This window comes from Pinus tabuliformis, chromosome J (assembly GCF_031772625.1).
Source record: "Pinus tabuliformis cultivar Carrire ecotype Pingquan chromosome J, CPIR1, whole genome shotgun sequence".
NCBI classification, from domain to species: domain Eukaryota; kingdom Viridiplantae; phylum Streptophyta; class Pinopsida; order Pinales; family Pinaceae; genus Pinus; species Pinus tabuliformis.
The window spans coordinates 348,994,164-349,007,654 of NC_142295.1; the positions used below are offsets into that span (position 1 = coordinate 348,994,164).

General features: G+C 39.4%; 2 pseudogenes across 1 annotated transcript; both read left to right on the top strand.

Annotated features, from left to right (window-relative positions):
- The first annotated feature begins 4,541 nt into the window (after window positions 1–4,541).
- Window positions 4,542–5,488, top strand: LOC149227197 (F-box protein 7 pseudogene; annotated as a pseudogene). The gene is made up of 2 exons (XR_016248313.1): window positions 4,542–5,025; window positions 5,168–5,488. The product of XR_016248313.1 is annotated as an F-box protein 7 pseudogene (transcript).
- Window positions 5,489–10,933: 5,445 nt separating this feature from the next.
- On the top strand, window positions 10,934–12,408 carry LOC149227198 (F-box protein 7-like; annotated as a pseudogene).
- Window positions 12,409–13,491: the final 1,083 nt, after the last annotated feature.

Consider the following 13,491-nt stretch of genomic DNA (forward strand, 5'->3'; position numbering starts at 1 on the left):
TAAATAAAGGGAATAGGCCGCCGTTGATACTACTCCACAAGAACCAACATCAATTCCTAAGAAAATAGGGGAAGAGGTTGTGGATGACACTGCTCCACAAGAACCAGTGTTGAATTTAGAACAAGTGGAGGAGGAAATTGTTGCCAATACTGTTATGTAAGAACCAATATTTGACTTAGAATGATTGGAGGAAGAAAGTGTTGCCGATATTGCTCCACAAGAACCAGTACTGACTTCTGACCAAATAGAAGGAAAGTCGACAATACTAGAGCCTGTAGAAGGATGTGTTGATGCCACTCCATGAGTACCGGCATCCGAACAAATGAAGTCGTGGTAAAACAGGAACTAATTGATGAGTTTGTTGATGCTGTTCCACAAGGACTAGTACCCACCCCGAGACAAACAAAGGAAGTAGTCGTGAAACAAGAATTTGTCGAGGAACTTGAAAAAAAGGAAAGCCCCCATTTAGAGCTAGTATTGACTATTGTTCAAAGAAAACATTCAGTTGAACATAGAAATTACTCAACTAAGGAAACGGTTGATGTAGTTGCAGAAACGGGAAAGAAAGAGAAAAATTAATACTGATTGAGCAACCACAACCCCTGGAACCGATGGAACAGTTTCGGTGGTAGTAAAGACAAAGGATAAGGAGATGACCTCAACATTTACACAAACCAAGACACTCCTCCATATTAAAGAAGCTTAAGAGTTTCTTTTGGTAGAAAAGATCCATAAATGGAAGACCACTACTTTCAGTTTCTAGCGTGGATCAATTCCACAAAGGCCCATTGGAAGAAATAAAGGAGATTTAGGAGAATGCAGTAAGGGTGGTTGCTGATTATACTACTGAGATTGAAAAGGCTAAACAACAACAAGAAAAGTTGCAAAAGGAGATCAAAGAGTTGTAGGGACAAGTCCGGTTACTGAAAATTGATAAGGATGAGATGTTCACCTTAACGCAACAAATAATGGCATGTAGGCCCCCTACTAACTGTTATGCCCTTTTCCTTCATGAACAATATTTGTTTTTTTGTCTGGAAAGTAATCACCAGGAGATAAGTCACAACATAGAAGATCCCATGCAGTTGTTGAGGATTCTGAGAGTTCACAATCATATTAACCAACATTTTCTATGTGAATTATACATGCATGATTATATCATGGGAACTGATTAGTCATTCAATCCAATACCATTTGTAGGAGATATTCAGTTGAGAGCTTTTACATCTTTTGTGATTAATCAAGTCAAATGGAAAAAGGCCCCCGATGCATTCGAGGAAAACCAGGAAATCATCCATTGATGGTCAGAATGGAGCATTTCCAATCTAGGGATATTTTTACTAAACATCATTGTTTTCTCAAACTAGAAGGAAGAAAATACCGGATGCTCAAGACACAACGATGGTGTGTCGACATGTGCACAAGACAAATCTACACTTTTTAGGAATAAGCCAAGGACGCTTGTTGAAAGCGTTGGATTCTCTCATCATCAAAAGTATGGGTACAAGAGCCCTTTGGGGCACCCAATTTTGTTAGAGCATTGGGGAGAATTCCACACTACATTGCTTGTATACAACACTGTGGAGTTCGTTGGCTAGGGTTAAGGTTCCAATTTCCTATTATTTGGCTACCTTCTGATCAGTATGGACCGACTTATGTTGTGGATGAAGACTGGTGGAAGGATATCGTTCACTCAGATGGGTTTAAGCTCCCTGGGACTGATATGGAAAAACAATACGATCTTACTCAGCTTCATGCCAGTCATAATGGATCTAACCCTGATTTGCGTAGGAAACGATTTGCATGAGGACATGTAAACAAGCCAGTTGGGGGGAGATGTTGGTTGATAAAATTACCCATTTTCACTCACCTTTACCTATCCCTTTTTATCCATTTCATAGATTTTATGAGGTCGATTTATATCTCAAAACAATGAAGGTATATTAAATTGGCATGTCTTCTTGAAATGTTGATTAATGAAGTGTAGTCCTAGGGGAACGTTGCTTAGATGGCTTGTTGACTGAATTCTCTTGTAGAATCACGACGAATGATGCTCAGTGGGATGCGAGTCAGGATGATGCTATCAATGAGCTGGCAACGCTATTCAAGGATGGGACTAATGAAGTTGTTCAACTACCTCAGAGTTGATAATTGACTCTGACTGCTATCTTTACATTCTGTTTCTACCTAAACAATCATTGTATATTTGTGGGTAGGCATGATTGCCACAATTTTTGAGTTTGTTAATTACTATTCATGTAATGATAAATTGTATAAGTAAGGCTTAGCAGAGAAGAATGAGGGAATTTTCCTGGGGACGTGTAACAACAGAACTTTGATTGTAATTTCTTTTTGATTAATGCAAATTCCAGTCTTTTGTAATCCCATGTGATCTTTAACTCTTCGCCACAACCCTGATCGGAGAGTTGGGCCCACTCTCCTGATCAGGTGTTGTTGGATTAATCATGTGAATAGGTATGCATTTTGGTTATGTTATTAATGTTTTGTAATTACTGCTCTTTCTTTACTGTCTTATAATTCTGCTGAGATTCTGAGTTGTTGTTACTCTAGGTTGTTGTTACTATTATTTGCTTGTTGTTACTCAATTCGTAATATTGTTGGGCCTTGTATTTTGTGAATGCTCAATATTGGGTAGGGAACTTATGGTTTGCATAGACTTTGCACGATAACCTTGAAACAATTAACGAACCCTAGATTGACAATAAATGTGGAAGGGATTGAATCTATAACTCATATCTGAACACCAACACTTGCTCCTCGAGTAACCTTGAAACAATTAAGGAACCCCGGATTGACAATAAATGTGGAAGGTTTTAGACTTAGTCTTGTCAGTCTTCTATTAGAGTCTAATTCACCAAGGTTCATTTCTCATCATTTGCAGTCATCAAATGCCATTTTGGTAAAAAATAGTCATTTTAATTCTTGAGTCCAGGGTTTTGTCTCCAGAAGTGTGAAATAATGCCAACAGGCTAGAGGGAGGATCAAATAAGTTTTCATTTCAAGATTGCCATCATCAATAATACTCAAGGTTGATTCCTCTTCAAAACTCTGTTTTGAAGAGGGAATCGTCAAATCAATGGTTAGCATAAGTGTATTTTTAAAGTTTTCCGTCATGAAGAATTTCAAATACAGGCCTTGGTCACCTTATTATCTTCAGCAGCTTTAGCAACCCCGCAACAAATTAACGAGACTCATTTCACTCCAAAGAAATCAAGAAAATGTTGTTTGCTGAGCTTGGCTATTTGAAGCACTTTACAAATGTAAAGGTTTTGAGAGAACATATGCAACAGAATTACGACCATGTTTGTTGTGAAAGTTTGTGGAAGTCAACCATTGAGGAAACAGATCGAAAGGTACATGCACATTCATGTAAACCAACCTGTGGTGAGAGAAAAAAGTGCCACTCGAACAACTGTTTGCAAAATTTTACTGAAAAATAAAATCTCAGTCAGCACATTAGAGCAGTGCACCTTGGATTAAGACCATCTTAAATATATATTTCATGATTGTGAAATGAAATTTGCACAATCATGAGAAGACATTGCTGTGTAGAAAAATTATAAGGGCTCCATGAATTCCATTCATCCGTTTTGACAGAATGAATGCTCCAAGATTCTAGGCGTTGCTTTTGGTTTCATGTCGAAGTTTCATGGAGAGAGGGCAAAACTGGTGATTTTTCAGACCAAGACTGTGTTTATGAGTCTGCGCGGTGCATAGGAAGAAGGCGTGATGCACATGGACCGCACGGCGCATGGGGCGCTCCTCCGCAGTGTGAAATTAACACTGGCGCGATGCACTCACCAGGCGCGGCGCGTTGGGCTGGTGCGCGGCGCACAGGCCTAAAACAATTTTTTTTTACCACTTCACACTCAAATTTCGCCTCCTATGTTTTGATGTGAATCTTTAAATTTCTTGTTCTTGTTGAGTTCGTTTGGAAAGAAGAGGAGGATTTATAATGTCAAAAATGTCAACTCAGTTTCAAAATCCAATATGGACAGTATGGAATTCAAGGCAACGACTCTTCATGTTACAGTTATAGTAATGGTGGCGGCGTTAACGTATGAGACGACTACAGCTCTTCCTTGGAACAAGTAGGCGCTCAGAATATCCAGTGAGATCAATAAAGAAGGACCATATATTGGTTTGGTCACTGTGTATCCACCAGAAGAAGTTGCCTTCATGGCCATAAAGTTCTGAAGCGTCATCCCAAATACCCATTGCTCAACTTTTCTGGTCGCAGATTTCGCATTGGAACAATCTATGGCAAAAAGGTGATCTATGTAATATGCAGTGGAGGAATGTGGAATGCAGGTGTAACGACTTAGATGATGTCTGATCTGTTTAATATAGTTGGAGTTGTGCATTTTGGCATTGCTGGAAATGTAAACAATTTTCTTTCAATAGGGGATGTAACAGTCGCCAAATATGTTGCCCACATTGGAATCTGGGAGTGGCTAAAATTAAACGACACAAGAGGAGGCGGCCTTGAATGACACACATTTCTCTCTTTGGTTGCCGAAATGGCCCTTTTAATACCTGTGGAAACAGGTCATGCTGGTCCACCTAAACCTCTGCAGTACTTGGATACACATCAGCCATGGCTAAGTTTGTATGGAACAAGAGTTCGACCAATTCATGCTTTTGGAAGCTTGAGCAATAAGCCTGCTTCTGACCCAGCTCTAATACACCGGATTTTACCCGATGAGTTGCTTTTTGAGGTTTTTGCACGTATGACACCTTACACTTTAGGAAGGGCAACATGTGTATGTCAAAAATGGCGCTATGCCCTTCGGACCCCTTGTCTTTGGCGCAATGCATGCATTAATACCTGGTAGCTTTTTGGACTACAAGAAATTATAAGATTCTGAAAACTAATTTTGGAGGTTCTTGGTTTAAAATGTGGCTTCATCGTCCTAGGCTTCGTTTTGATGGATTGTATGTTAGTCGAAACACCTATATTCGTGCCGGAATTGCAGAATGGAAAACCACCAATCCAGTGCATTTATTATTGATTGGAAGATCATTGGAATTACAGCTGCAAGAAAAGACAGATGTAATCAGTATCACAAATGAGAAAATGAAATCATCAGATGTTCAAGTTCCATGGCAGAAAATCTTTTAACTGAAGAGTTATAGTAGATCTTAGGGTATGCTACTATCGCTATGTGCGTTTTTTTTCCCCAGTGGTAAATTCTTGTACAAGAACTCATCTCAGAAGGTGAAGGATGTTGCAAAAGCTATGCATGGACGGGCATCAAAAGCTGAGTCTATCTTTGGCGGTCGCTACACAATGATAAAGGATCAGGTTGAGGCAGCCATTTTGTACCCAGGTTTACGACCTACTGTCCTAAGAATCCGTCTAAGATTAAGAGGTACAACTATTGGTGCAAACAATCGGTTGGATCTTGTCTCTCTTGTGACTAGTGGCATCAGAGAGAATGAAGTTAATGTTGAAGAAGAGTGTTGAACTTAGAAGGATGTAGGAGTTTGGAGAAGCTCCCTGAAGGTTTCTGTCTTCTACTGTTTTTGGAGGACTTGAACTTAGCAGATTGTGAAAAGCTTGGAGCAATATGTAATGACTTCCCTTGCCTCTCATCATTGCGAATTTTGTACCTGGATAAATTTCGTCGTTTAAATAAGCTCCCTGAAGATTTTGATCACCTCGTCGCATTGAAACAACTATATTTGTGTGGCTGTAAGTGCTTGGAAAACCTCCCTGAAAATTTCTATTGCCTCCCCTATTTCGAAACATTGCATCTACATGATTTCCCCATGTTGGAAGGGAAATGTATGGACCACCTGATAAAGATAAACAAATTACAACATTTGCATATTCAAAGAAGCCCATTGTTGCTGAAGATATGGGCAGAAATTCAAAGAGAAAGCGATCAATTATGGCCTTTTACAGTTCATACAGGGCAGGCTTTGTTAGAAGAGGAGGCGACCAATATGCAAAAGAAATTTTTAGCGGATTTAGACGGCCTTCTCACTTCTGGAAAAGGGAACCCGTTCCATCTATCTAATTGTCCTCCAAACATCTCCATACTTATTATGTTCGATAACCGTGCAATTTTCAATTCTGACCACCCTTGGCCTCTAATTGAGGAGATGTTAAATGACATCCAAATAACATTTGAAATTGTTTATATTGGCAAACATTTTGACAATTTGCCTATGCAAGTTGAAAACAAAATATTGGGTTATGCTCCTTTTAACTCGTAGGTCATGGCATTGATTGGTAATTTGCGTAGAGCATCATAGTTAAAGATAGCGCCACCCTCAGAGGGAGATTCAGATGATTGGGACGAGGACGGTAACATAATTTATAGCCAATGGAGTGCTATGATTGTGGGAAACGGTGGAGGAGTATCTGCTACCTTATATTGAGCAGGCTCTCAACAAACATGTAGAAGAAATCATTATCAATGCATTGAAATGTTTGGCATTTCTTTCAAAAGAAAAATCACTCAGGAAAGTATTGTTTCTTGATGCGGTTTAGCGGGCTGCTCCTCTACTTTGTCATCCAAGCCAATGGGTTAGGATTTCAGCTGTTACATTTATTGCAGCAAGTAGTGGGGAGTTACACCTAGTTGATTCTCATGTCTATTACAGGTGGAATGTCGACATTCTTATGGCAATCAAATTCATGTCACCGATGGATTTTTGGCAAAGTCTTCATTCAAAGGCGCGTTTATTGAAAGGCTGGTTTTCATTCAAATGACAAATGCCAAGCGCATTGAAGCTGAGAAATAGCAGATCACAGTGGATTGTCCAAGGACTGTGCCAGATGTTACTATCATTCAGCAGGTAGACATGCAAGCATCCCTCTCGTTGTTATATATGCTCTTACATCTGGCATAGCAAGCTATATTGCTGCTGGAAATGGCGGTTCCCTTTATTCAAGGTGGAATTTAGTTTAAAGGATATTTTTATTAAAAAACTAGTTTTATTCAAAAGGCCTAGATAAATGAAAAGCGAATAGTCACAGATTGAAACGCCTACATTTAAAACAAAAACACTTGTCATAGCAGAGAAACAGGAACCGACGGTCTATTTTTAACTGCAGTTACAAATCAAAAGGATTTACATCTACAGATGCCACCACTCCATTGGTCATCAAAGATTTTCAAGGGAATAATGTAACGCTGCTCTGTCCCTAGCACAGATGGACAACTCTTTTCCTATCTTCTTCGATTGGTTTTCTAGCTCCCTACTCCCAATCAATCTGTTTTATCATTCCTGAGTCTATTTATTGTATGAAAATTATGTGTAAAGGGTTTTGAGTTCTGGCAAACAGTGGGAGAGTTGTGAGGGAAAACTTCACTGTACAGTTTTTGACAGGCACTTAATGAAAAGATACAGTTATGACTCCTGAGATTCTTGTGGTGTGAATTTAGCATTTGTCTTTTCGTTTGTTTCATATGTAGCTTGTTATGTTTCCATTTCATTTCATAATCATTTCTAAATGAATACTTTTAAGTGAGAAATGCAAAATCTAGTTTTTTGCTCTGCCTTGGGAAGGTATTCATGTTTTGTGTTTTCTTCTGTTTGATAAGGATTCATCTATTGCCCTTGTCAACCTCTCAGCATTCATTTCATTCCATATAATTTCAAAATTGAATCCTAAATTTATTGCCTGTATTGCCTCCTGAGATAATCTGTGTCTCATATTTAATCTCCATGCTCATGCTATTCTCAATCCCACGCTGCCTAGAAAACCCAATCATTTATCAAATTACCCCCTTTCCTATCCATTTACTAGCCTAAATTCAGTTCTCATTTTTAGTCATCTCGCACCCGATTGCTCATTTTATCGAGATTGACTGGAGAGAGCCCTCTCCGGTCCTCGTAGGGCTAGCTACGAGGCTGAGCTTGGTTTGATGTTGCCTCGAATTTTGCCTTTTCAGCCTGAGGCAGATTCGAGCGCTAACATAGTGGCGACCATATTGGGGACGAAGTTTACTTGTAGATTGTCTTGCCCAAGTTCATGTCTCAAGTTCCGATCTGATTGTTGATGGTGGACGACGATCAGACACTGGAAAGGTTGAAATCATTCACCTGGCGACTCCTTTCACTGAAGAATCCAACAACCGGTGCTTCATGGTGACTCCACTGCAGAGAGATCAATAGCGGTAAGATTTTCAAAATGGATCGGATTGCAAGAAGATACGCTCCCATGAGCCGAGATCACATCCCAGGTTTTCCAAATAAAATTCCCAAGGTAGATTGGTCAAAGAATTTGGCTGTGTTCAGAAATGTGGAAGGTAATGACGCTGCTCTTCATCTGGTGAAATTTCACATTCATGTGCGTAGATTACAGATCAATTTTCTTGAAGACTGTTTGATGAAAATGTTTATGGCTACCTTGGAAGATGAAGCTCGATCTTGGTATGAAAGCTTGCCACCTGCTTCCATTTATTGTCTAAAGGATTTTCATTCAATATTCTTTGAGAAGTATAAAGAATCTTATCCATCATTGAATTTAGTTCAGGATTGTTGCAAGCATGCTTATGGTTTTATTGAGAACCTTGAAAAATACTATGAGGATGATAATTTTACGGACGAAGAAATCACGGAAGAACTGTATGAAAATTTGTTCCAGTAGCCTACAGAACTCTTAGAGGAAAATTTGCAGCAGGATCAAAATCAGCAAGTTAAAGATTTCCATATGACTGAAAATGATGAAAAAAGAAGTACTATTTCAAATATGGTTGAAATAATTGAGGATACGCAGGAAAATGATGCTCCAATCTCCGAAAATGATGATGATAAACCAGATCCAGAGACGGATTGTGATCAGGAAAGACATGTTGCTCCAGATCTCATAGAAGAGAATTGCATTGTTGAGGCTGCTCCAAATGAAGAAAACAAAGTTACAGGCTTAACTGCCCTCATCTCATCAAAACACAACCTTCCTACCAAGGTAATCCAGCCAATTCATGAACAACAAGAGGATATCTTTGTTCAGGAACATGAAAACCTAGCAATCATATCATATGAAGATAACCTACAATACATTTACACCGCAAAAGATCAAAGCATTCAAGATTTCCATTCAGATTCTTCTTCATATGTTTCATGTGCTGAAATGTATTTCCAAGAAGAGATCTGCTCATCTATTTGTTCAGAATTTTTTGGGGACCAGGAGCAAATTTTTACTGAAGTACATTTTGAAGAAAGATCAGAAGCAGGTGAAAAGGACACCTTGTTCTTTCAGCAGGAGGTGGCAATGGAAAATCTTCATGTTTTTCAAGATCCTCTGGAAAGTTTGTTGCAGCCAGCAGTGACGGTGATTATTGGAGTGTTCAGTGATGAAGGAGATCAGGGTCAATTAGCTTTTTGGATGCCCAATTACAAGTATCTACGGTTGACCTGGAGATCTGATAGGAAGAATCAGTCAAGAAGCCATATTCTTGATTGGTTGCATTGGCATTTTGATATAGTTTGAGGGTATATTGTCTTGTAAGAAACACAGGTGGCCATGTACTGCCACCAAGCTTTAAGTTTTAAGTCCAGGTCTTTGGTATTTTGAGTTAGTTTGCTAGAGTTAAGTTTTTCAGTCATATCAGTTCGCATTGAGTTAGTTTGAGTCAAGTTTCAGTCAATAAATTGATGTCATGTTGGTTTTTCGGAATAATGGACTCCATAGCCCAATGGAAAAAGGCACTGTCTTCTCTCCCAAATATTTGCAGTTCTTGGCACCTCCACGGAGCGACAACTACCATCCCAATTGGAGCCAATGTTAGACTCAGTCTTGTCAGTCCTCTGTTAGAGTCTAATTCACCAAGGTTCATTTCTCGTCATTTGCAGTCATCAAATGCCATTTTGGTCAAAAAGATTCATTTTAATCCTTGAGTCCAGGGTTTGTCTCCAGAAGTGTGAAATAATGCCAGCAGGCCAGAGGGAGGATCAAATAAGTTTTCATTTCAAGATTGCCATCATCAATAATACTCAAGGTTGATTCCTCTTCAAAACTCTGTTTTGAAGAGGGAATCGTCAAATCAATGGTTAGTATAAGTGTATTTTTAAAGTTTTCCGTCATGAAGAATTTCAAATACAGGCCTTGGTCACCTTATTATCTTCAGCAGTTCAGCAACCCCACAAAAAATAAACAGGACTCATCATTCACTCCAAAGAAATCAAGACAATTTTGTTTGCTGAGCTTGGCTGTTTGAAGCACTTTACAAATGTAAAGGTTTTGAGAGAACATATGCAACAGAATTACGGCCATGTTTGTTGTGAAAGTTTGTGGAAGTCAACCATTGAGGAAACAGATCGAAAGGTACATGCGCATTCATGTAAACCAACCTGTGGTGAGAGAAAAAAGTGCCACTCGAACAACTGTTTGCAAAATTTTACTGAAAAATCAAATCTCAGTCAGCACATTAGAGTAGTGCACCTTGGATTAAGACCATTTTAAATATATATTTCATGATTGTGAAATGAAATTTGCACAATCATGAGAAGACATTGCTGTGTAGAAAATTATAAGGGCTCCATGAATTCCATTCATCCGTTTTGACAGAATGAATGCTCCAAGCTTCTAGGCGTTGCTTTTGGTTTCATGTCGAAGTTTCATGGAGAGAGGGAAAAACTGGTGATTTTTCAGACCAAGACTGTGTTTATGAGTCTACACGGTGCATAGGAAGAAGGCGCGGTGCACATGGGCCGGGCGACGCATGGGATGCTCCTCCGCAGTGTGAAATTAACACTGGCGCGGTGCACTCACCAGGCACGGCGCGTTGGGCTGGTGCGCGACGCACAGGCCTGAAACAATTTTTTTTTACCACTTTGCACTCAAATTTCGCCTCCTATGTTTTGATGTGAATCTTCAAATTGCTTGTTGGGTTCGTTTGGAAATAAGAGGAGGATTTATAATGTAAAAAATGTCAACTCAGTTTCAAAATCCACTATGGACAGTATGGAATTCAAGGCAGTGACTCTTCATGTTACAATTATGGAAATGGTGGCGGCGTTAACATATGAGACAGCTACAACTCTTCCTTGGAACAAGAAGGCCCTCAAAATAGCTGGTGAGATCAATAAAGAAGGACCATAAATTGGTTTGGTCACTGTGTATCCGCTAGAAGAAGTTTCCTTCATGGCCATAAAGTTCTGAAGAATCATCCCAAATACCCATTGCTCAACTTTTTTGGTCACATATTTCGCACTGGAACAATCTATGGCAAAAAGGTGATCTATGTAAGATGCAGTGGAGGAATGTGGAATGCAGGTGTAATGACTCAGATGATGTCTGATCTGTTTAATATAGTTGGAGTTGTGCATTTTGGAATTGCTGGCAATGTAAAGAACTCTCTTTCAATAGGGGATGTACCAATCCCCAAATATGTTGCCCACGCTGGAATCTGGGAGTGGCTAAAATTAAACGACACAAGAGGAGGCAGCCTTGAATGACACACATTTCTCTCTTTGGTTGTAGAAATGGCCCTTTTAATACCTGTGGAAATAGGTCATGCTGGTCCACCTAAACCTCTATAGTACTTGGATACACATCGACCATGGTTAAGTTTGCATGGAACAAGAGTTCGACCAGTTCCTACTTTTGGAAGCTTGAGCAATAAGCCTGCTTCTGACCCAGCTCTAATAAACCGAATTTTACCCGATGAGCTGCTTTTTGAGGTTTTTGCACGTATGACACCTTACACTTTAGGAAGGGCAGCATGTGTATGTCGAAAATGGCGCTATGCCCTTCAGAACCCTTGTCTTTGGCGCAATGCATGCATTAATACCTGGTAGCTTTCTGGACTAGAAGAAATTATAAGATTCTAAAAACTAATTTTGGAGGCTCTTGGTGTAAAATGTGGCTTCATCGTCATAGGCTTTGTTTTGATGGATTGTATGTTAGTCAAAACACCTATATTTGTGCCTGAATTACAGAATGGAAAACCACCAATCCAGTGCATTTGTTATTGATTGGAAGATCATTGGAATTACAGCTGCCAGAAAAGACAGATGTAATCAGTATCACAAATGAAAAAATGAAATCATCAGATGTTCAAGTTCCATGGCAGAAAATCTTTTAACTGAAGAGTTATAGTAGATCTTAAGGTATGCTACTATCGCTATGTGCGTTTTTTCCCCAGTGGTAAATTCTTGTACAAGAACTCATCTCAGAAGGTGAAGGATGTTGCAAAAGCTATGCATGGACGGGCATCAAAAGCTGAGTCTATCTTTGGCTGTCGCTACACAATGATAAAGGATCATGTTGAGGCAACCATTTTGTACCCAGGTTTACGACCTACTGTCCTAAGAATCCGTCTAATATTAAGAGGTACAACTATTGGTGCAAACAATCGGTTGGATCTTGTCTCTCTTGTGACTAGTGGCATCGGAGAGAATGAAGTTAATGTTGAAGAAGAGTGTTGAACTTAGAAGGATGTAGGAGTTTGGAGAAGCTCCCCGAAGGTTTTCGTCTTCTACTGTTTTTGGAGGACTTGAACTTGGAAAATTGCGAAAAGCTTGGAGAAATATGTAATGACTTCCCTTGCCTCTCATCGTTGCGAATTTTGTAACTGGATAAATTTCGCTATTTAAAGAAGCTCCCTGAAGATTTTGATCGCCTCGTCACATTGCAACAACTATATTTGTGTGGCTGTAAGTGCTTGGAAAACCTCCTTGAAAATTTCTATTGCCTCCCCTCTTTGGAAACATTGCATCTACATGATTGCCCCATGTTGGAAGGGAAATGTATGGGCCACCTGATAAAGATAAACAAATTACAACATTTGTATATTCAAAGAAGCCCATTGTTGCTGAAGATATGGGTAGAAATTCAAAGAGAAAGCGATCAATTATGGCCTTTTACAGTTCATACAGGGCAGGCTTTGTTAGAAGAGGAGGCGACCAATATGAAAAAGAAATTTTTAGCGGATTTAGACGGCCTTCTCACTCCTGGAAAAGGGAACCCGTTCCATATATCTAATTGTCCTCCAAACATTTCCATACTTATTATGTTCGATAACCGTGAAATTTTCAATTCTGACCACCCTTGGCCTCTAATTGAGGAGACGTTAAATGGCATCCAAATAACATTTGAAATTGTTTATATTGGCAAACATTTTGACAATTTGCCTATGCAAGTTGAAAACAAAATATTGGGTTATGCTCCTTTTAACTCGCAGGTCATGGCATTGATTGGTAATTTGCGTAGAGCATCACAGTTAAAGATAACGCCACCCTCAGAGGTAGATTCAAATGATTGGGACGAGGACGGTAACATAATTTATAGGCAATGGAGTGCTATGATTGTGGGAAATGGTGGAGGAGTATCTGCGACCTTATATTGAGCAGGCTCTCAACGAACATGTAGAAGAAATCATTGTCAATGCATTGAAATGTTTGGCATTTCTTTCAAAAGAAAAATCACTTAGGAAAGGATTGTTTCTTGATGCGGTTCAGCGGGCTGCTCCTCTACTTTGTCATCCAAGCCAATGGGTTAGGAGTTCAGCT